The sequence below is a fragment of the Ranitomeya imitator genome, chromosome 2, assembly GCF_032444005.1.
Source record: "Ranitomeya imitator isolate aRanImi1 chromosome 2, aRanImi1.pri, whole genome shotgun sequence".
Taxonomy (NCBI): Eukaryota; Metazoa; Chordata; class Amphibia; order Anura; family Dendrobatidae; genus Ranitomeya; species Ranitomeya imitator.
In genome coordinates, this window is record NC_091283.1 from 405,926,643 (window position 1) to 405,951,091 (window position 24,449).

At 46.5% G+C, this 24,449-nt stretch overlaps 1 pseudogene; it reads right to left on the reverse strand.

Moving 5' to 3' along the window:
• Nucleotides 1–24,449, reverse strand: part of LOC138666675 (E3 SUMO-protein ligase ZNF451-like) — a 126,396-nt pseudogene that overhangs the window by 101,748 nt on the left and 199 nt on the right.

Consider the following 24,449-nt stretch of genomic DNA (forward strand, 5'->3'; position numbering starts at 1 on the left):
TTGCGAGGGAAGCAGGAAGGTGAGAATATCATGATTTTTTTAATTTTTAACATTAGATCTTTTTACTATTGATGCTGCATAGGCAACATCAATAGTAAAAAGTTGGTCACACTTGTCAAACACTATGTTTGACAAATGTGACCAACCTGTCAATCAGTTTTCCAAGCGATGCTACAGATCGCTTGGAAAACGCTAGCATTCTGCAAGCTAATTACGCTTGTAAAAGCTAGTGTTTAGCGGGAAAACGCATGCCAATTCCGCATGCATTTTACCGGCGGCTGGAAATTTCCGCGGCAATTCAGCAACATATGCACATAGCCTAAATGTGCTGGAGAAGAGCTGCTGAATGGAGGACATTATCACAGGAAGGGTCCTAGAATGAAGAACATTATTATAGGAAGAGGACTAGGATGGGGGACATTATTACAGGAAAGGGCCTAGTATGGAGGACATTAGTACAGGAAGGGGCCTAGGATGGGGGACATTATTACAGGAAGGAGCCTAGTATAATAATAATAATCTTTATATATATAGCGCCAAAATATTCCGCAGCGCTTTACAGTTTCAAACACAACAGTCATAAGTAACAACGTTAACAATACAATAATTAAAGCGAAATAAGACGACCCTGCTCGTGAGAGCTTACAATCTACAATGAGGAGGGGGAGATACAAAGTACAGGTGTGTATTTACAATGATGTATTTACAATGATGGTCCAGCCATCTTCAGGGGTTGGGGAATAGATGGGGATAGTGAATGGGCTACACACACACAAACATAAAATGACTTTGATTACTGAACGTGATAGGCCGCTCTGAACAAATGTGTTTTGATTGAACGCCTAAAACTATGCAAATTGTGGATGGTCCTAATATCTTGGGGTAGAGCATTCCAGAGGATTGGTGCAGCACGGGAGAAGTCTTGGAGTCGGGAGTGGGAGGTACGGATTAGTGCAGAGGTTAGTCGAAAGTCATTTGCAGAGCGCAGCGGTCGGTTAGGCCGATAAACAGAAATGAGGGAGGTAATGTAAGGGGGTGCCGGACTGTGGAGAGCTTTGTGGGTGAGAACAAGTACTTTGAATTGTATCCTGTAATGAATGGGAAGCCAGTGTATGGAGGACATTAGTACAGGAAGGGACCTAGGATGACGGACATTATTACAGGAAGGGGCCTACTATGGAGGACATTGCTCGAAGGGGCCTAGTATGGAGAACATTAGTACAGAAAGGGACCTAGGATGGGGGACATTATTTCAGAAAGGGGCCTAGTATGGAGAACATTAGTACAGGAAGGGGCCTAGTACTGGGGACATTATTACAGGAAGGGGCCTAGTACTGGGGACATTATTACAGGAAGGGGCCTAGTATGGAGGACATTATTACTCGAAGGGGCCTAGTATGGAGAACATTAGTACAGGAAGGGGCCTAGGATGGGGGACATTATTTCAGAAAGGGGCCTAGTATGGAGGACATTAGTACAGGAAGGAGCCTAGTACTGGGGACATTATTACAGGAAGGGCGCTAGTATGGAGGACATTAGTACAGGTAGAGGCCTAGGATGGAGGACATTATTACAGGAAGGGGCCTAGTATGGAGGATATTAGTACAGGAAGGGGCCTAGGATGGAGGACACTATTAAAGGAAGGGGTCCAGGATGAGGGACATTATTATAGGAAGGAGCCCAATATAGAGGGCATCATTCTGGAAGGGGACCAGGATGGGAACACAATTAGTGGAAGGGGCCAAGATGGAGGACATTAACGCTGGAATGACACAGGATGTGGGACATTGCACCAGGAAGAGGTCCAGAATGGAGGACATTATACTAGGAAGGGACCCAGGATGGGGTACATAATTAATGTGTAAGTGGCCCAGGATGTTAACTTTATACAAAGAGGGGGCCCAGGATGGGAGACATTATACCAGGAAGAGGCCAGGATGGGGACATTATTACACAATGGGGACATTACATGTGGGTTGAACACATTTGTCTTTATGGGATCTATAACACTTCAAGGGCCCATACATCTGACCAACAGGCAGGTGTGGGACCATGTCCAAAGTTTAGGCTAGAGAGGTTGCAGTAATTTTTAGCAGTTGGGGAGTGATGGAAGGCGGAAATAATGGGTATTAGCTACGCACAGTTCCGGCGTTAAGGGCAAGCATACCAGGCAACTGCCTAGGGCCCCTGCTTCTCCAGGGGCCCACAGCCAGTGGCGTGTCGCTAATTGCTGCACAGCAAGCGGCCACTATGGGGCCCGTAAGAGGGGCCCGGCACCGCCCCCCACTCCATATCAGTTGAAAGCAGTGATGGAGGCGAGAGCGTCACGTGACGCTCCCTCTCCCATCACTCCCCCTCTGCCTCAGCGTGTGTCAGCAGTGGTGCTGAGACGCTGAGACACTCTGCAGAAGCCATAGCAGCAGGGGAATGAGGAGGAAAGTTAAGTATTGTGTGTGTGTGTGTGCACTATATTGTGTGTGTCTGTGTGTGTGTGGCTGCAGTATACTGTGTAGATGGGTGTGTCGCTGCACTACACTGTGAATAGGGGCTGCATTACACTATGTGGGGGGACTGCACTATACTGTGTATGTGAGGGCTGCATTATACTGTGAGTGGGGGCTGCATTATACGGTGTGTGGGGGAGGCTGCATTATACTGTGTGTCGGGGGAGGCTGCATCATACTGTGAGTGGGGGCTGCACTATACTGTGTGGGGGGAGGCTGCATTATACTGTGTGTGGGGGGACTGCAAATACTGTGTGTTCAGGCTGTACTACAGTGCTGTGCAAATTATTTGGGACAAAGCATTTTTTAAGTAAAATCGTAGGTTGGTTACCAGTCAGTGATTCAAACCAGTTTTAATATATAATAAATAAATCTTGGTCAACTAGCCAGTGGAAAAAAGTAATTTTCAGAATTAGTATGTGCATTACAACATTTTATTTTTTTGCTTTGTCCCAATTAATTTGCACAGCACTGTGTTTGTGGGGGCTGCATTATACTGTGTGTGGAGGGGCTACATTATACTGTGTATGACGGGGGCTGCATTATACTCTATGAGGGTGTGTTAGGTGTAAGGTCAAGTTCCCACCTCTGCACAGGGGGAATCTCAGGCCGTCTCCGCTGCGGTCTCCCATTCTTCTCCAGCCGCAGTGGAGTCTGCTCAGCGGAGAAGTCGGTCCCAGCGTCTGGCTCAGTCTGATACGGTGTGGATGGTTACTGCTGCCTTTCCAGGCTCAGCCATTGTAGCCAGTACTGGTCAGCGGCGAGCAGACGTCTCTGGGACTAAAGGTATCGTCACACTGAACGATATCGCTAGCGATCCGTGACGTTGCAGCGTCCTGGCTAGCGATATCGTTCAGTTTGACAGGCAGCAGCGATCAGGATCCTGCTGTGATGTCGTTGGTCGCTGCAGAAAGTCCAGCACTTTATTTCGTCGCTGGACTCCCTGCAGACATCGCTGAATCGGCGTGTGTGACGCCGATTCAGCGATGTCTTCACTGGTAACCAGGGTAAACATCGGGTTACTAAGCGCAGGGCCGCGCTTAGTAACCCGATGTTTACCCTGGTTACCAGCGTAAAAGTAAAAAAAAACAAACACTACATACTTACCTTCCGCTGTCTGTCCTCGGCGCTGTGCTTCTCTGCACTGGCTGTGAGCGCCGGCCAGCCGGAAAGCACAGCGGTGACGTCACCGCTCTGCTTTCCGGCCACTGTGCTCACAGTCAGTGCAGGAAAGCACAGCGCCGAGGACAGACAGCGGAAGGTAAGTATGTAGTGTTTGTTTGTTTTACTTTTACGATGGTAACCAGGGTAAACATCGGGTTACTAAGCGCGGCCCTGCGCTTAGTAACCCGATGTTTACCCTGGTTACCGGCATCGTTGGTCGCTGGAGAGCTGTCTGTGTGACAGCTCTCCAGCGACCAAACAGCGACGCTGCAGCGATCGACATCGTTGTCGGTATCACTGCAGCGTCGCTGAGTGTGAAGGTACCTTAAGTCCTGCTTTTCCCCTTCTGAGCATTCCCAGGGTAAGTCCTCTCATTGAAGGTCGGGGGTCACATGCTCAGGTACTACAGCAGCTCCCATTGGTCCTCTAGGAAGGTCCTTAAGTGGCTCAGGTACTGTAGCAGCTCCCATTGGTCCTCTAGGAAGGTCCTGTAGTTGCTGCAGCTATAAAAGGTTCGCATGGCCGCACGACCATGCGCTAGTATCAACTAAGTTGTGTGTTCTGCGCCAGTGTGCTCATGTGTATATGGTTTCAGGGTTCGGCTGAAATAAGCCCCTAGAATACCGGCACCTCCGGTGAGTTTTGCGTGTGCTATTCTGACTGCATGACCACTGTTCGCTCTATTTGGTAGCTGTGTTCCTTCGTGAGGTTCAGGGCACAGCGATCTCTTTTTCTTAAGTGACTCTGTGAAGTAAGAGTTCACTTATACTGCCATATAGTACCGTCAGTTACTAGCAGCAGGTTTCTCTCCTGCACGGTGGACCCCGGGTTGCGAACGCACCTATTACTCTTTTTAAATATATATTTGGTGCGTTCCGCCAAACTCTAACAGGGTGTCACATTATATTCTATGAAGAAGGCTGCATTATACTCTATGAGGGGGCTACATTATACTCTATGAGGGGGCTACATTATACTCTATGAGAAGGGCTGCATTATACAGTTTTAAGGACCATGGTCAGTGCATTATACTCTGTGTACTATATGGAACCTGCATTATACTGTATCGAGGACTATCTCTTCTCATCATTCTTCCTCAGCCGGAGTAAAGAGGCCGGGAAACAAGAGTCAAACAACTTCAATATTGTCGATCACTCGTTTAACGGCCTGAACTCAGCACATGTAAATATAACAGAAATATTTCTGTGTGATGGTGCGATATGTGAGCATTTGGGGCCCCACCGTAAACTTTTGCCTAGGGCCCCACTTTGTCTAAAACAGGCTCTGGCTACGTAGGACCAGGATTGGGCGATATATCGTTGGCAATGAGAGGGAGAGGAGGTTGGAGAAGGATATTCATGGCTTGTTTTGTATTTTAAAAGGAGGGATCTCAGGTTTTGGAGCAGGTGAACAGGTGAGGTCAGATGAAAGGAGAGATAAATTAGTCAGTGATGGAGTATGGCCCAAACCGTTTGGGGATAGTGAAGAGCAGTGTTGTGGGAACAGGAAAGGCAGGTGCAGTGAGTGATTGGTCATAGCTCTTACCTTCTGGACACTCCTGGCACATCCTGGTATATTTCATGGTACCACATAAGCAAAGCATAACATGCTTCCAGGCATGGAGCAGAGGCACCCTCTGTGCAATACTGTTGATAAGGGTACCGTCTGTTCAGTATTTTATATAGGGCACCCTCTGTGCAATACTGTTTATAGGGGCACCGTCTGTTCAGTACTGTATATAGGGCACCCTCTGTGCAATACTGTTTATAGGGGCACCGTCTGTTCAGTACTTTATATAGGGCACCCTCTGTGCAATACTGTTTATAGGGGTACCGTCTGTTCAGTATTTTATATAGGGCACCCTCTGTGCAATACTGTTTATAGGGGCACCGTCTGTTCAGTACTGTATATAGGGCACCCTCTGTGCAATACTGTTTATAGGGGCACCGTCTGTTCAGTACTTTATATAGGGCACCCTCTGTGCAATACTGTTTATAGGGGTACCGTCTGTTCAGTATTTTATATAGGGCACCCTCTGTGCAATACTGTTTATAGGGGCACCGTCTGTTCAGTACTGTATATAGGGCACCCTCTGTGCAATACTGTTTATAGGGGCACCATCTGTTCAGTACTGTATATAGGGCACCCTCTGTGCAATACTGTTTATAGGGGCACCATCTGTCCAGTACTGTATATAGGGCACCCTCTGTGCAATACTGTTTATAGGGGCACCGTCTGTTCAGTACTGTATATAGGGCACCCTCTGTGCAATACTGTTTATAGGGGCACCGTCTGTTCAGTACTGTATATAGGGCACCCTCTGTGCAATACTGTTTATTGGGGCACCGTCTGTTCAGTATTTTATATAGGGCACCCTCTGTGCAATACTGTTTATAGGGGCACCGTCTGTTCAGTACTGTATATAGGGCACCCTCTGTGCAATACTGTTTATAGGGGCACCGTCTGTTCAGTACTTTATATAGGGCACCCTCTGTGCAATACTGTTTATAGGGGTACCGTCTGTTCAGTATTTTATATAGGGCACCCTCTGTGCAATACTGTTTATAGGGGCACCGTCTGTTCAGTACTGTATATAGGGCACCCTCTGTGCAATACTGTTTATAGGGGCACCGTCTGTTCAGTACTGTATATAGGGCACCCTCTGTGCAATACTGTTTATAGGGGCACCATCTGTTCAGTACTGTATATAGGGCACCCTCTGTGCAATACTGTTTATAGGGGCACCATCTGTCCAGTACTGTATATAGGGCACCCTCTATGCAATACTGTTTATAGGGGCACCATCTGTCCAGTACTGTATATAGGGCACCCTCTGTGCAATACTGTTTATAGGGGCACCGTCTGTTCAGTACTGTATATAGGGCACCCTCTGTGCAATACTGTTTATAGGGGCACCGTCTGTTCAGTACTGTATATAGGGCACCCTCTGTGCAATACTGTTTATTGGGGCACCGTCTGTTCAGTACTTTATATAGGGCACCCTCTGTGCAATACTGTTGATAAGGGTACCGTCTGTTCAGTACTTTATATAGGGCACCCTCTGTGCAATACTGTTGATAAGGGTACCGTCTGTTCAGTATTTTATATAGGGCACCCTCTGTGCAATACTGTTTATAGGGGTACCGTCTGTTCAGTATTTTATATAGGGCACCCTCTGTGCAATACTGTTTATAGGGGCACCGTCTGTTCAGTACTGTATATAGGGCACCCTCTGTGCAATACTGTTTATAGGGGCACCGTCTGTTCAGTACTTTATATAGGGCACCCTCTGTGCAATACTGTTTATAGGGGTACCGTCTGTTCAGTATTTTATATAGGGCACCCTCTGTGCAATACTGTTTATAGGGGCACCGTCTGTTCAGTACTGTATATAGGGCACCCTCTGTGCAATACTGTTTATAGGGGCACCGTCTGTTCAGTACTTTATATAGGGCACCCTCTGTGCAATACTGTTTATAGGGGTACCGTCTGTTCAGTATTTTATATAGGGCACCCTCTGTGCAATACTGTTTATAGGGGCACCGTCTGTTCAGTACTGTATATAGGGCACCCTCTGTGCAATACTGTTTATAGGGGCACCGTCTGTTCAGTACTGTATATAGGGCACCCTCTGTGCAATACTGTTTATAGGGGCACCATCTGTTCAGTACTGTATATAGGGCACCCTCTGTGCAATACTGTTTATAGGGGCACCATCTGTCCAGTACTGTATATAGGGCACCCTCTATGCAATACTGTTTATAGGGGCACCATCTGTCCAGTACTGTATATAGGGCACCCTCTGTGCAATACTGTTTATAGGGGCACCGTCTGTTCAGTACTGTATATAGGGCACCCTCTGTGCAATACTGTTTATAGGGGCACCGTCTGTTCAGTACTGTATATAGGGCACCCTCTGTGCAATACTGTTTATTGGGGCACCGTCTGTTCAGTACTTTATATAGGGCACCCTCTGTGCAATACTGTTTATAGGGGCACCATCTGTCCAGTACTGTATATAGGGCACCCTCTATGCAATACTGTTTATAGGGACACCGTCTGTTCAGTACTGTATATAGGGCACCCTCTGTGCAATACTGTTTATAGGGGCACCATCTGTCCAGTACTGTATATAGGGCACCCTCTATGCAATACTGTTTATAGGGACACCGTCTGTTCAGTACTGTATATAGGGCACCCTCTGTGCAATACTGTTTATAGGGGCACCGTGTGTTCAGTACTGTATATAGGGCACCCTCTGTGCAATACTGTTTATTGGGGCACCGTCTGTTCAGTACTGTATATAGGGCACCCTCTGTGCAATACTGTTTATAGGGGCACCGTCTGTTCAGTACTGTATATAGGGCACCCTCTGTGCAATACTGTTTATAGGGGCACCATCTGTCCAGTACTGTATATAGGGCACCCTCTGTGCAATACTGTTTATAGGGGCACCGTCTGTTCAGTACTGTATATAGGGCACCCTCTGTGCAATACTGTTTATAGGGGTACCGTCTGTTCAGTACTGTATATAGGGCACCCTGTGTGCAATACTGTTTATAGGGGCACCGTCTGTTCAGTACTGTATATAGGGCACCCTCTGTGCAATACTGTTTATAGGGGTACCGTCTGTTCAGTACTGTATATAGGGCACCCTGTGTGCAATACTGTTTATAGGGGCACCATCTGTCCAGTACTGTATATAGGGCACCCTCTGTGCAATACTGTTTATAGGGGCACCGTCTGTTCAGTACTGTATATAGGGCACCCTCTGTGCAATACTGTTTATAGGGGTACCGTCTGTTCAGTACTGTATATAGGGCACCCTCTGTGCAATACTGTTTATAGGGGCACCATCTGTCCAGTACTGTATATAGGGCACCCTCTATGCAATACTGTTTATAGGGGCACCGTGTGTTCAGTACTGTATATAGAGCACCCTCTGTGCAATACTGTTTATAGGGGTACCGTCTGTTCAGTACTTTATATAGGGCACCCTCTGTGCAATACTGTTTATAGGGGCACCGTCTGTTCAGTACTGTATATAGGGCACCCTCTGTGCAATACTGTTTATAGGGGTACCGTCTGTTCAGTACTGTATATAGGGCACCCTCTGTGCAATACTGTTTATAGGGACACCGTCTGTCCGATACTGTATATAGGGCACCCTGTGTGCAATACTGTTTATAGGGGCACCATCTGTTCAGTACTTTATATAGGGCACCCTGTGTGCAATACTGTTTATAGGGGTACCATCTGTTCAGTATTTTATATAGGGCACCCTCTGTGCAATACTGTTTATAGGGGCACCGTGTGTTCAGTACTGTATATAGGGTACCCTCTGTGCAATACTGTTTATAGGGGCACCATCTGTTCAGTACTTTATATAGGGCACCCTCTGTGCAAAACTGTTTATAGGGGTACCATCTGTTCAGTATTTTATATAGGGCACCCTCTGTGCAATACTGTTTAAAGGGGCACCGTGTGTTCAGTACTGTATATAGGGTACCCTCTGTGCAATACTGTTTATAGGGGCACCATCTGTTCAGTACTTTATATAGGGCACCCTCTGTGCAAAACTGTTTATAGGGGTACCATCTGTTCAGTATTTTATATAGGGCACCCTCTGTGCAATACTGTTTATAGGGGCACCGTGTGTTCAGTACTGTATATAGGGCACCCTCTGTGCAATACTGTTTATAGGGGCACCGTCTGTTCAGTACTGTATATAGGGCACCCTCTGTGCAATACTGTTTATAGGGGCACCGTCTGTTCAGTACTGTATATAGGGCACCCTCTGTGCAATACTGTTTATAGGGGCACCATCTGTCCAGTACTGTATATAGGGCACCCTCTATGCAATACTGTTTATAGGGACACCGTCTGTTCAGTACTGTATATAGGGCACCCTCTGTGCAATACTGTTTATAGGGGCACCATCTGTCCAGTACTGTATATAGGGCACCCTCTGTGCAATACTGTTTATAGGGGCACCGTCTGTTCAGTACTGTATATAGGGCACCCTCTGTGCAATACTGTTTATAGGGGTACCATCTGTCCAGTACTGTATATAGGGCACCCTCTATGCAATACTGTTTATAGGGACACCGTCTGTTCAGTACAGTATATAGGGCACCCTCTGTGCAATACTGTTTATAGGGGCACCATCTGTCCAGTACTGTATATAGGGCACCCTCTGTGCAATACTGTTTATAGGGGTACCGTCTGTTCAGTACTGTATATAGGGCACCCTGTGTGCAATACTGTTTATAGGGGCACCGTCTGTTCAGTACTGTATATAGGGCACCCTCTGTGCAATACTGTTGATAAGGGTACCGTCTGTTCAGTATTTTATATAGGGCACCCTCTGTGCAATACTGTTTATAGGGGCACCGTCTGTTCAGTACTGTATATAGGGCACCCTCTGTGCAATACTGTTTATAGGGGCACCGTCTGTTCAGTACTTTATATAGGGCACCCTCTGTGCAATACTGTTTATAGGGGTACCGTCTGTTCAGTATTTTATATAGGGCACCCTCTGTGCAATACTGTTTATAGGGGCACCGTCTGTTCAGTACTGTATATAGGGCACCCTCTGTGCAATACTGTTTATAGGGGCACCGTCTGTTCAGTACTTTATATAGGGCACCCTCTGTGCAATACTGTTTATAGGGGTACCGTCTGTTCAGTATTTTATATAGGGCACCCTCTGTGCAATACTGTTTATAGGGGCACCGTCTGTTCAGTACTGTATATAGGGCACCCTCTGTGCAATACTGTTTATAGGGGCACCATCTGTTCAGTACTGTATATAGGGCACCCTCTGTGCAATACTGTTTATAGGGGCACCATCTGTCCAGTACTGTATATAGGGCACCCTCTATGCAATACTGTTTATAGGGGCACCATCTGTCCAGTACTGTATATAGGGCACCCTCTGTGCAATACTGTTTATAGGGGCACCGTCTGTTCAGTACTGTATATAGGGCACCCTCTGTGCAATACTGTTTATAGGGGCACCGTCTGTTCAGTACTGTATATAGGGCACCCTCTGTGCAATACTGTTTATTGGGGCACCGTCTGTTCAGTACTTTATATAGGGCACCCTCTGTGCAATACTGTTGATAAGGGTACCGTCTGTTCAGTACTTTATATAGGGCACCCTCTGTGCAATACTGTTGATAAGGGTACCGTCTGTTCAGTATTTTATATAGGGCACCCTCTGTGCAATACTGTTTATAGGGGTACCGTCTGTTCAGTATTTTATATAGGGCACCCTCTGTGCAATACTGTTTATAGGGGCACCGTCTGTTCAGTACTGTATATAGGGCACCCTCTGTGCAATACTGTTTATAGGGGCACCGTCTGTTCAGTACTTTATATAGGGCACCCTCTGTGCAATACTGTTTATAGGGGTACCGTCTGTTCAGTATTTTATATAGGGCACCCTCTGTGCAATACTGTTTATAGGGGCACCGTCTGTTCAGTACTGTATATAGGGCACCCTCTGTGCAATACTGTTTATAGGGGCACCGTCTGTTCAGTATTTTATATAGGGCACCCTCTGTGCAATACTGTTTATAGGGGCACCGTCTGTTCAGTACTGTATATAGGGCACCCTCTGTGCAATACTGTTTATAGGGGCACCGTCTGTTCAGTACTTTATATAGGGCACCCTCTGTGCAATACTGTTTATAGGGGCACCGTCTGTTCAGTACTGTATATAGGGCACCCTCTGTGCAATACTGTTTATAGGGGCACCGTCTGTTCAGTACTGTATATAGGGCACCCTCTGTGCAATACTGTTTATAGGGGCACCATCTGTTCAGTACTGTATATAGGGCACCCTCTGTGCAATACTGTTTATAGGGGCACCATCTGTCCAGTACTGTATATAGGGCACCCTCTATGCAATACTGTTTATAGGGGCACCATCTGTCCAGTACTGTATATAGGGCACCCTCTGTGCAATACTGTTTATAGGGGCACCGTCTGTTCAGTACTGTATATAGGGCACCCTCTGTGCAATACTGTTTATAGGGGCACCGTCTGTTCAGTACTGTATATAGGGCACCCTCTGTGCAATACTGTTTATTGGGGCACCGTCTGTTCAGTACTTTATATAGGGCACCCTCTGTGCAATACTGTTGATAAGGGTACCGTCTGTTCAGTACTTTATATAGGGCACCCTCTGTGCAATACTGTTGATAAGGGTACCGTCTGTTCAGTATTTTATATAGGGCACCCTCTGTGCAATACTGTTTATAGGGGTACCGTCTGTTCAGTATTTTATATAGGGCACCCTCTGTGCAATACTGTTTATAGGGGCACCGTCTGTTCAGTACTGTATATAGGGCACCCTCTGTGCAATACTGTTTATAGGGGCACCGTCTGTTCAGTACTTTATATAGGGCACCCTCTGTGCAATACTGTTTATAGGGGTACCGTCTGTTCAGTATTTTATATAGGGCACCCTCTGTGCAATACTGTTTATAGGGGCACCGTCTGTTCAGTACTGTATATAGGGCACCCTCTGTGCAATACTGTTTATAGGGGCACCGTCTGTTCAGTACTTTATATAGGGCACCCTCTGTGCAATACTGTTTATAGGGGTACCGTCTGTTCAGTATTTTATATAGGGCACCCTCTGTGCAATACTGTTTATAGGGGCACCGTCTGTTCAGTACTGTATATAGGGCACCCTCTGTGCAATACTGTTTATAGGGGCACCGTCTGTTCAGTACTGTATATAGGGCACCCTCTGTGCAATACTGTTTATAGGGGCACCATCTGTTCAGTACTGTATATAGGGCACCCTCTGTGCAATACTGTTTATAGGGGCACCATCTGTCCAGTACTGTATATAGGGCACCCTCTATGCAATACTGTTTATAGGGGCACCATCTGTCCAGTACTGTATATAGGGCACCCTCTGTGCAATACTGTTTATAGGGGCACCGTCTGTTCAGTACTGTATATAGGGCACCCTCTGTGCAATACTGTTTATAGGGGCACCGTCTGTTCAGTACTGTATATAGGGCACCCTCTGTGCAATACTGTTTATTGGGGCACCGTCTGTTCAGTACTTTATATAGGGCACCCTCTGTGCAATACTGTTTATAGGGGCACCATCTGTCCAGTACTGTATATAGGGCACCCTCTATGCAATACTGTTTATAGGGACACCGTCTGTTCAGTACTGTATATAGGGCACCCTCTGTGCAATACTGTTTATAGGGGCACCATCTGTCCAGTACTGTATATAGGGCACCCTCTATGCAATACTGTTTATAGGGACACCGTCTGTTCAGTACTGTATATAGGGCACCCTCTGTGCAATACTGTTTATAGGGGCACCGTGTGTTCAGTACTGTATATAGGGCACCCTCTGTGCAATACTGTTTATTGGGGCACCGTCTGTTCAGTACTGTATATAGGGCACCCTCTGTGCAATACTGTTTATAGGGGCACCGTCTGTTCAGTACTGTATATAGGGCACCCTCTGTGCAATACTGTTTATAGGGGCACCATCTGTCCAGTACTGTATATAGGGCACCCTCTGTGCAATACTGTTTATAGGGGCACCGTCTGTTCAGTACTGTATATAGGGCACCCTCTGTGCAATACTGTTTATAGGGGTACCGTCTGTTCAGTACTGTATATAGGGCACCCTGTGTGCAATACTGTTTATAGGGGCACCGTCTGTTCAGTACTGTATATAGGGCACCCTCTGTGCAATACTGTTTATAGGGGTACCGTCTGTTCAGTACTGTATATAGGGCACCCTGTGTGCAATACTGTTTATAGGGGCACCATCTGTCCAGTACTGTATATAGGGCACCCTCTGTGCAATACTGTTTATAGGGGCACCGTCTGTTCAGTACTGTATATAGGGCACCCTCTGTGCAATACTGTTTATAGGGGTACCGTCTGTTCAGTACTGTATATAGGGCACCCTCTGTGCAATACTGTTTATAGGGGCACCATCTGTCCAGTACTGTATATAGGGCACCCTCTATGCAATACTGTTTATAGGGGCACCGTGTGTTCAGTACTGTATATAGAGCACCCTCTGTGCAATACTGTTTATAGGGGTACCGTCTGTTCAGTACTTTATATAGGGCACCCTCTGTGCAATACTGTTTATAGGGGCACCGTCTGTTCAGTACTGTATATAGGGCACCCTCTGTGCAATACTGTTTATAGGGGTACCGTCTGTTCAGTACTGTATATAGGGCACCCTCTGTGCAATACTGTTTATAGGGACACCGTCTGTCCGATACTGTATATAGGGCACCCTGTGTGCAATACTGTTTATAGGGGCACCATCTGTTCAGTACTTTATATAGGGCACCCTGTGTGCAATACTGTTTATAGGGGTACCATCTGTTCAGTATTTTATATAGGGCACCCTCTGTGCAATACTGTTTATAGGGGCACCGTGTGTTCAGTACTGTATATAGGGTACCCTCTGTGCAATACTGTTTATAGGGGCACCATCTGTTCAGTACTTTATATAGGGCACCCTCTGTGCAAAACTGTTTATAGGGGTACCATCTGTTCAGTATTTTATATAGGGCACCCTCTGTGCAATACTGTTTAAAGGGGCACCGTGTGTTCAGTACTGTATATAGGGTACCCTCTGTGCAATACTGTTTATAGGGGCACCATCTGTTCAGTACTTTATATAGGGCACCCTCTGTGCAAAACTGTTTATAGGGGTACCATCTGTTCAGTATTTTATATAGGGCACCCTCTGTGCAATACTGTTTATAGGGGCACCGTGTGTTCAGTACTGTATATAGGGCACCCTCTGTGCAATACTGTTTATAGGGGCACCGTCTGTTCAGTACTGTATATAGGGCACCCTCTGTGCAATACTGTTTATAGGGGCACCGTCTGTTCAGTACTGTATATAGGGCACCCTCTGTGCAATACTGTTTATAGGGGCACCATCTGTCCAGTACTGTATATAGGGCACCCTCTATGCAATACTGTTTATAGGGACACCGTCTGTTCAGTACTGTATATAGGGCACCCTCTGTGCAATACTGTTTATAGGGGCACCATCTGTCCAGTACTGTATATAGGGCACCCTCTGTGCAATACTGTTTATAGGGGCACCGTCTGTTCAGTACTGTATATAGGGCACCCTCTGTGCAATACTGTTTATAGGGGTACCGTCTGTTCAGTACTGTATATAGGGCACCCTGTGTGCAATACTGTTTATAGGGGCACCGTCTGTTCAGTACTGTATATAGGGCACCCTCTGTGCAATACTGTTTATAGGGGTACCGTCTGTTCAGTACTGTATATAGGGCACCCTGTGTGCAATACTGTTTATAGGGGCACCATCTGTCCAGTACTGTATATAGGGCACCCTCTGTGCAATACTGTTTATAGGGGCACCGTCTGTTCAGTACTGTATATAGGGCACCCTCTGTGCAATACTGTTTATAGGGGCACCATCTGTCCAGTACTGTATATAGGGCACCCTCTATGCAATACTGTTTATAGGGGCACCGTGTGTTCAGTACTGTATATAGAGCACCCTCTGTGCAATACTGTTTATAGGGGCACCGTCTGTTCAGTACTTTATATAGGGCACCCTCTGTGCAATACTGTTTATAGGGGCACCGTCTGTTCAGTACTGTATATAGGGCACCCTCTGTGCAATACTGTTTATAGGGGTACCGTCTGTTCAGTACTGTATATAGGGCACCCTCTGTGCAATACTGTTTATAGTGACACCGTCTGTCCGATACTGTATATAGGGCACCCTGTGTGCAATACTGTTTATAGGGGCACCATCTGTTCAGTACTTTATATAGGGCACCCTGTGTGCAATACTGTTTATAGGGGTACCATCTGTTCAGTATTTTATATAGGGCACCCTCTGTGCAATACTGTTTATAGGGGCACCGTGTGTTCAGTACTGTATATAGGGTACCCTCTGTGCAATACTGTTTATAGGGGCACCATCTGTTCAGTACTTTATATAGGGCACCCTCTGTGCAAAACTGTTTATAGGGGTACCATCTGTTCAGTATTTTATATAGGGCACCCTCTGTGCAATACTGTTTATAGGGGCACCGTGTGTTCAGTACTGTATATAGGGCACCCTCTGTGCAATACTGTTTATAGGGGCACCATCTGTCCAGTACTGTATATAGGGCACCCTCTATGCAATACTGTTTATAGGGACACCGTCTGTTCAGTACTGTATATAGGGCACCCTCTGTGCAATACTGTTTATAGGGGCACCATCTGTCCAGTACTGTATATAGGGAACCCTGTGTGCAATACTGTTTATAGGGGCACCGTCTGTTCAGTACTGTATATAGGGCACCCTCTGTGCAATACTGTTTATAGGGGCACCGTCTGTTCAGTACTGTATATAGGGCACCCTCTGTGCAATACTGTTTATAGGGGCACTGTCTGTTCAGTACTGTATATAGGGCACCCTCTGTGCAATACTGTTTATAGGGGCACCGTCTGTCCGGTACTGTATATAGGGCACCCTCTGTGCAATACTGTTTATAGGGGCACCATCTGTCCAGTACTGTATATAGGGCACCCTCTGTGCAATACTGTTTATAGGGGCACCATCTGTCCAGTACTGTATATAGGGCACCCTCTGTGCAATACTGTTTATAGGGACACCGTCTGTTCAGTACTGTATATAGGGCACCCTCTGTGCAATACTGTTTATAGGGGCACCGTCTGTTCAGTACTGTATATAGGGCACCCTCTGTGCAATACTGTTTATAGGGGTACCATCTGTTCAGTACTTTATATAGGGCACCCTCTGTGCAATACTGTTTATAGGGGCACCGTCTGTTCAGTACTGTATATAGGGCACCCTCTGTGCAATACTGTTTATAGGGGTACCGTCTGTTCAGTACTGTATATAGGGCACCCTCTGTGCAATACTGTTTATAGGGACACCGTCTGTCCGATACTGTATATAGGGCACCCTGTGTGCAATACTGTTTATAGGGGCACCGTCTGTTCAGTACTGTATATAGGGCACCCTCTGTGCAATACTGTTTATAGGGGCACCGTCTGTTCAGTACTGTATATAGGGCACCCTCTGTGCAATACTGTTTATAGGGGCACCATCTGTCCAGTACTGTATATAGGGCACCCTCTATGCAATACTGTTTATAGGGACACCGTCTGTTCAGTACTGTATATAGGGCACCCTCTGTGCAATACTGTTTATAGGGGCACCATCTGTCCAGTACTGTATATAGGGCACCCTGTGTGCAATACTGTTTATAGGGGCACCGTCTGTTCAGTACTGTATATAGGGCACCCTCTGTGCAATACTGTTTATAGGGGCACCATCTGTCCAGTACTGTATATAGGGCACCCTGTGTGCAATACTGTTTATAGGGGTACCGTCTGTTCAGTACTGTATATAGGGCACCCTCTGTGCAATACTGTTTATAGGGGCACCATCTGTCCAGTACTGTATATAGGGCACCCTCTATGCAATACTGTTTATAGGGGCACCATCTGTCCAGTACTGTATATAGGGCACCCTCTATGCAATACTGTTTATAGGGGCACCATCTGTCCAGTACTGTATATAGGGCACCCTCTATGCAATACTGTTTATAGGGACACCGTCTGTCCAGTACTGTATATAGGGCACCCTCTGTGCAATACTGTTTATAGGGGCACCATCTGTCCAGTACTGTATATAGGGCACCCTGTGTGCAATACTGTTTATAGGGGCACCGTCTGTTCAGTACTGTATATAGGGCACCCTCTGTGCAATACTGTTTATAGGGGCACCATCTGTCCAGTACTGTATAGAGGGCACCCTGTGTGTAATACTGTTTATAGGGGTACCATCTGTCCAGTACTGTATATAGGGCACCCTGTGTGCAATACTGTTTATAGGGGTACCATCTGTCCGGTACTGTATATAGGGCACCCTCTGTGCAATACTGTTTATAGGGGCACCATCTGTCCGATACTGTATATAGGGCACCCTCTGTGCAATACTGTTTATAGGGGCACCGTCTGTCCGGTACTGTATATAGGGCACCCTCTGTGCAATACTGTTTATAGGGGCACCATCTGTCCGATACTGTATATAGGGCACCCTCTGTGCAATACTGTTTATAGGGGCACCATCTGTTCAGTATTTTATATAGGGCACCCTCTGTGCAATACTGTTTATAGGGGCACCGTGTGTTCAGTACTGTATATAGGGTACCCTCTGTGCAATACTGTTTATAGGGGCACCGTGTGTTCAGTACTGTATATAGGGTACCCTCTGTGCAATACTGTTTATAGGGGCACCATCTGTCCGGTACTGTATATAGGGCACCCTCTGTGCAATACTGTTTATAGGGGCACCGTCTGTTCAGTACTGTATATAGGGCACCCTCTGTGCAATACTGTTTATAGGGGCACCGTCTGTTCAGTACTGTATATAGGGCACCCTCTGTGCAATACTCTTTATAGGGGCACCGTCTGTTCAGTACTGTATATAGGGCACCCTCTGTGCAAAACTGTTTATAGGGGTACCATCTGTCCGGTACTGTATATAGGGCACCCTCTGTGCAAAACTGTTTATAGGGGTACCATCTGTCCGGTACTGTATATAGGGCACCCTCTGTGCAAAACTGTTTATAGGGGTACCATCTGTCCGGTACTGTATATAGGGCACCCTCTGTGCAAAACTGTTTATAGGGGTACCATCTGTCCGGTACTGTATATAGGGCACCCTCTGTGCAAAACTGTTTATAGGGGTACCATCTGTCCGGTACTGTATATAGGGCACCCTCTGTGCAAAACTGTTTATAGGGGTACCATCTGTCCGGTACTGTATATAGGGCACCCTCTGTGCAAAACTGTTCATAGGGGTACCATCTGTCCGGTACTGTATATAGGGCACCCTCTGTGCAATACTGTTTATAGGGACACCGTCTGTTCAGTACTGTATATAGGGCACCCTCTGTGCAATACTGTTTATAGGGGCACCGTCTGTTCAGTACTGTATATAGGGCACCCTCTGTGCAATACTGTTTATAGGGGCACCATCTGTCCAGTACTGTATATAGGGCACCCTCTGTGCAATACTGTTTATAGGGGCACCGTCTGTTCAGTACTGTATATAGGGCACCCTCTGTGCAATACTGTTTATAGGGGCACCATCTGTCCAGTACTGTATATAGGGCACCCTCTATGCAATACTGTTTATAGGGGCACCGTGTGTTCAGTACTGTATATAGAGCACCCTCTGTGCAATACTGTTTATAGGGGTACCGTCTGTTCAGTACTTTATATAGGGCACCCTCTGTGCAATACTGTTTATAGGGGCACCGTCTGTTCAGTACTGTATATAGGGCACCCTCTGTGCAATACTGTTTATAGGGGTACCGTCTGTTCAGTACTGTATATAGGGCACCCTCTGTGCAATACTGTTTATAGGGACACCGTCTGTCCGATACTGTATATAGGGCACCCTGTGTGCAATACTGTTTATAGGGGCACCATCTGTTCAGTACTTTATATAGGGCACCCTGTGTGCAATACTGTTTATAGGGGTACCATCTGTTCAGTATTTTATATAGGGCACCCTCTGTGCAATACTGTTTATAGGGGCACCGTGTGTTCAGTACTGTATATAGGGTACCCTCTGTGCAATACTGTTTATAGGGGCACCATCTGTTCAGTACTTTATATAGGGCACCCTCTGTGCAAAACTGTTTATAGGGGTACCATCTGTTCAGTATTTTATATAGGGCACCCTCTGTGCAATACTGTTTAAAGGGGCACCGTGTGTTCAGTACTGTATATAGGGTACCCTCTGTGCAATACTGTTTATAGGGGCACCATCTGTTCAGTACTTTATATAGGGCACCCTCTGTGCAAAACTGTTTATAGGGGTACCATCTGTTCAGTATTTTATATAGGGCACCCTCTGTGCAATACTGTTTATAGGGGCACCGTGTGTTCAGTACTGTATATAGGGCACCCTCTGTGCAATACTGTTTATAGGGGCACCGTCTGTTCAGTACTGTATATAGGGCACCCTCTGTGCAATACTGTTTATAGGGGCACCGTCTGTTCAGTACTGTATATAGGGCACCCTCTGTGCAATACTGTTTATAGGGGCACCATCTGTCCAGTACTGTATATAGGGCACCCTCTATGCAATACTGTTTATAGGGACACCGTCTGTTCAGTACTGTATATAGGGCACCCTCTGTGCAATACTGTTTATAGGGGCACCATCTGTCCAGTACTGTATATAGGGCACCCTCTGTGCAATACTGTTTATAGGGGCACCGTCTGTTCAGTACTGTATATAGGGCACCCTCTGTGCAATACTGTTTATAGGGGTACCGTCTGTTCAGTACTGTATATAGGGCACCCTGTGTGCAATACTGTTTATAGGGGCACCGTCTGTTCAGTACTGTATATAGGGCACCCTCTGTGCAATACTGTTTATAGGGGTACCGTCTGTTCAGTACTGTATATAGGGCACCCTGTGTGCAATACTGTTTATAGGGGCACCATCTGTCCAGTACTGTATATAGGGCACCCTCTGTGCAATACTGTTTATAGGGGCACCGTCTGTTCAGTACTGTATATAGGGCACCCTCTGTGCAATACTGTTTATAGGGGCACCATCTGTCCAGTACTGTATATAGGGCACCCTCTATGCAATACTGTTTATAGGGGCACCGTGTGTTCAGTACTGTATATAGAGCACCCTCTGTGCAATACTGTTTATAGGGGCACCGTCTGTTCAGTACTTTATATAGGGCACCCTCTGTGCAATACTGTTTATAGGGGCACCGTCTGTTCAGTACTGTATATAGGGCACCCTCTGTGCAATACTGTTTATAGGGGTACCGTCTGTTCAGTACTGTATATAGGGCACCCTCTGTGCAATACTGTTTATAGTGACACCGTCTGTCCGATACTGTATATAGGGCACCCTGTGTGCAATACTGTTTATAGGGGCACCATCTGTTCAGTACTTTATATAGGGCACCCTGTGTGCAATACTGTTTATAGGGGTACCATCTGTTCAGTATTTTATATAGGGCACCCTCTGTGCAATACTGTTTATAGGGGCACCGTGTGTTCAGTACTGTATATAGGGTACCCTCTGTGCAATACTGTTTATAGGGGCACCATCTGTTCAGTACTTTATATAGGGCACCCTCTGTGCAAAACTGTTTATAGGGGTACCATCTGTTCAGTATTTTATATAGGGCACCCTCTGTGCAATACTGTTTATAGGGGCACCGTGTGTTCAGTACTGTATATAGGGCACCCTCTGTGCAATACTGTTTATAGGGGCACCATCTGTCCAGTACTGTATATAGGGCACCCTCTATGCAATACTGTTTATAGGGACACCGTCTGTTCAGTACTGTATATAGGGCACCCTCTGTGCAATACTGTTTATAGGGGCACCATCTGTCCAGTACTGTATATAGGGAACCCTGTGTGCAATACTGTTTATAGGGGCACCGTCTGTTCAGTACTGTATATAGGGCACCCTCTGTGCAATACTGTTTATAGGGGCACCGTCTGTTCAGTACTGTATATAGGGCACCCTCTGTGCAATACTGTTTATAGGGGCACTGTCTGTTCAGTACTGTATATAGGGCACCCTCTGTGCAATACTGTTTATAGGGGCACCGTCTGTCCGGTACTGTATATAGGGCACCCTCTGTGCAATACTGTTTATAGGGGCACCATCTGTCCAGTACTGTATATAGGGCACCCTCTGTGCAATACTGTTTATAGGGGCACCATCTGTCCAGTACTGTATATAGGGCACCCTCTGTGCAATACTGTTTATAGGGACACCGTCTGTTCAGTACTGTATATAGGGCACCCTCTGTGCAATACTGTTTATAGGGGCACCGTCTGTTCAGTACTGTATATAGGGCACCCTCTGTGCAATACTGTTTATAGGGGTACCATCTGTTCAGTACTTTATATAGGGCACCCTCTGTGCAATACTGTTTATAGGGGCACCGTCTGTTCAGTACTGTATATAGGGCACCCTCTGTGCAATACTGTTTATAGGGGTACCGTCTGTTCAGTACTGTATATAGGGCACCCTCTGTGCAATACTGTTTATAGGGACACCGTCTGTCCGATACTGTATATAGGGCACCCTGTGTGCAATACTGTTTATAGGGGCACCGTCTGTTCAGTACTGTATATAGGGCACCCTCTGTGCAATACTGTTTATAGGGGCACCGTCTGTTCAGTACTGTATATAGGGCACCCTCTGTGCAATACTGTTTATAGGGGCACCATCTGTCCAGTACTGTATATAGGGCACCCTCTATGCAATACTGTTTATAGGGACACCGTCTGTTCAGTACTGTATATAGGGCACCCTCTGTGCAATACTGTTTATAGGGGCACCATCTGTCCAGTACTGTATATAGGGCACCCTGTGTGCAATACTGTTTATAGGGGCACCGTCTGTTCAGTACTGTATATAGGGCACCCTCTGTGCAATACTGTTTATAGGGGCACCATCTGTCCAGTACTGTATATAGGGCACCCTGTGTGCAATACTGTTTATAGGGGTACCGTCTGTTCAGTACTGTATATAGGGCACCCTCTGTGCAATACTGTTTATAGGGGCACCATCTGTCCAGTACTGTATATAGGGCACCCTCTATGCAATACTGTTTATAGGGGCACCATCTGTCCAGTACTGTATATAGGGCACCCTCTATGCAATACTGTTTATAGGGGCACCATCTGTCCAGTACTGTATATAGGGCACCCTCTATGCAATACTGTTTATAGGGACACCGTCTGTCCAGTACTGTATATAGGGCACCCTCTGTGCAATACTGTTTATAGGGGCACCATCTGTCCAGTACTGTATATAGGGCACCCTGTGTGCAATACTGTTTATAGGGGCACCGTCTGTTCAGTACTGTATATAGGGCACCCTCTGTGCAATACTGTTTATAGGGGCACCATCTGTCCAGTACTGTATAGAGGGCACCCTGTGTGTAATACTGTTTATAGGGGTACCATCTGTCCAGTACTGTATATAGGGCACCCTGTGTGCAATACTGTTTATAGGGGTACCATCTGTCCGGTACTGTATATAGGGCACCCTCTGTGCAATACTGTTTATAGGGGCACCATCTGTCCGATACTGTATATAGGGCACCCTCTGTGCAATACTGTTTATAGGGGCACCGTCTGTCCGGTACTGTATATAGGGCACCCTCTGTGCAATACTGTTTATAGGGGCACCATCTGTCCGATACTGTATATAGGGCACCCTCTGTGCAATACTGTTTATAGGGGCACCATCTGTTCAGTATTTTATATAGGGCACCCTCTGTGCAATACTGTTTATAGGGGCACCGTGTGTTCAGTACTGTATATAGGGTACCCTCTGTGCAATACTGTTTATAGGGGCACCGTGTGTTCAGTACTGTATATAGGGTACCCTCTGTGCAATACTGTTTATAGGGGCACCATCTGTCCGGTACTGTATATAGGGCACCCTCTGTGCAATACTGTTTATAGGGGCACCGTCTGTTCAGTACTGTATATAGGGCACCCTCTGTGCAATACTGTTTATAGGGGCACCGTCTGTTCAGTACTGTATATAGGGCACCCTCTGTGCAATACTCTTTATAGGGGCACCGTCTGTTCAGTACTGTATATAGGGCACCCTCTGTGCAAAACTGTTTATAGGGGTACCATCTGTCCGGTACTGTATATAGGGCACCCTCTGTGCAAAACTGTTTATAGGGGTACCATCTGTCCGGTACTGTATATAGGGCACCCTCTGTGCAAAACTGTTTATAGGGGTACCATCTGTCCGGTACTGTATATAGGGCACCCTCTGTGCAAAACTGTTTATAGGGGTACCATCTGTCCGGTACTGTATATAGGGCACCCTCTGTGCAAAACTGTTTATAGGGGTACCATCTGTCCGGTACTGTATATAGGGCACCCTCTGTGCAAAACTGTTTATAGGGGTACCATCTGTCCGGTACTGTATATAGGGCACCCTCTGTGCAAAACTGTTCATAGGGGTACCATCTGTCCGGTACTGTATATAGGGCACCCTCTGTGCAATACTGTTTATAGGGACACCGTCTGTTCAGTACTGTATATAGGGCACCCTCTGTGCAATACTGTTTATAGGGGCACCGTCTGTTCAGTACTGTATATAGGGCACCCTCTGTGCAATACTGTTTATAGGGGCACCATCTGTCCAGTACTGTATATAGGGCACCCTCTGTGCAATACTGTTTATAGGGGCACCGTCTGTTCAGTACTGTATATAGGGCACCCTCTGTGCAATACTGTTTATAGGGGCACCATCTGTCCAGTACTGTATATAGGGCACCCTCTGTGCAATACTGTTTATAGGGGCACCGTCTGTTCAGTACTGTATATAGGGCACCCTGTGTGCAATACTCTTTATAGGGACATCTTTCTGGGGGCATCCTCTGCTCAGTACTGTTCCTAGACTCACCCGGCTAATCCATACTGTTTATATGAGCACCCTTTCTTTGAAAATGTTTATGGGGGCACTCTCTAACCGGGGCTGTGTCTAGGAGCGCCTTCTGGGGTCCCTTCTGACCAGTACTGTACATTGGGACAACCTTTGACCGATGTTTATAGGATTACCCTCTGGACAATACGGTTTATGGGGGGGCACCCTCTAACCAGCACCATGTATAGGGGCACACTGTGATCTATACTGATACTGGGGGGCCCTATCTGGTTCTGCGAGTCTTG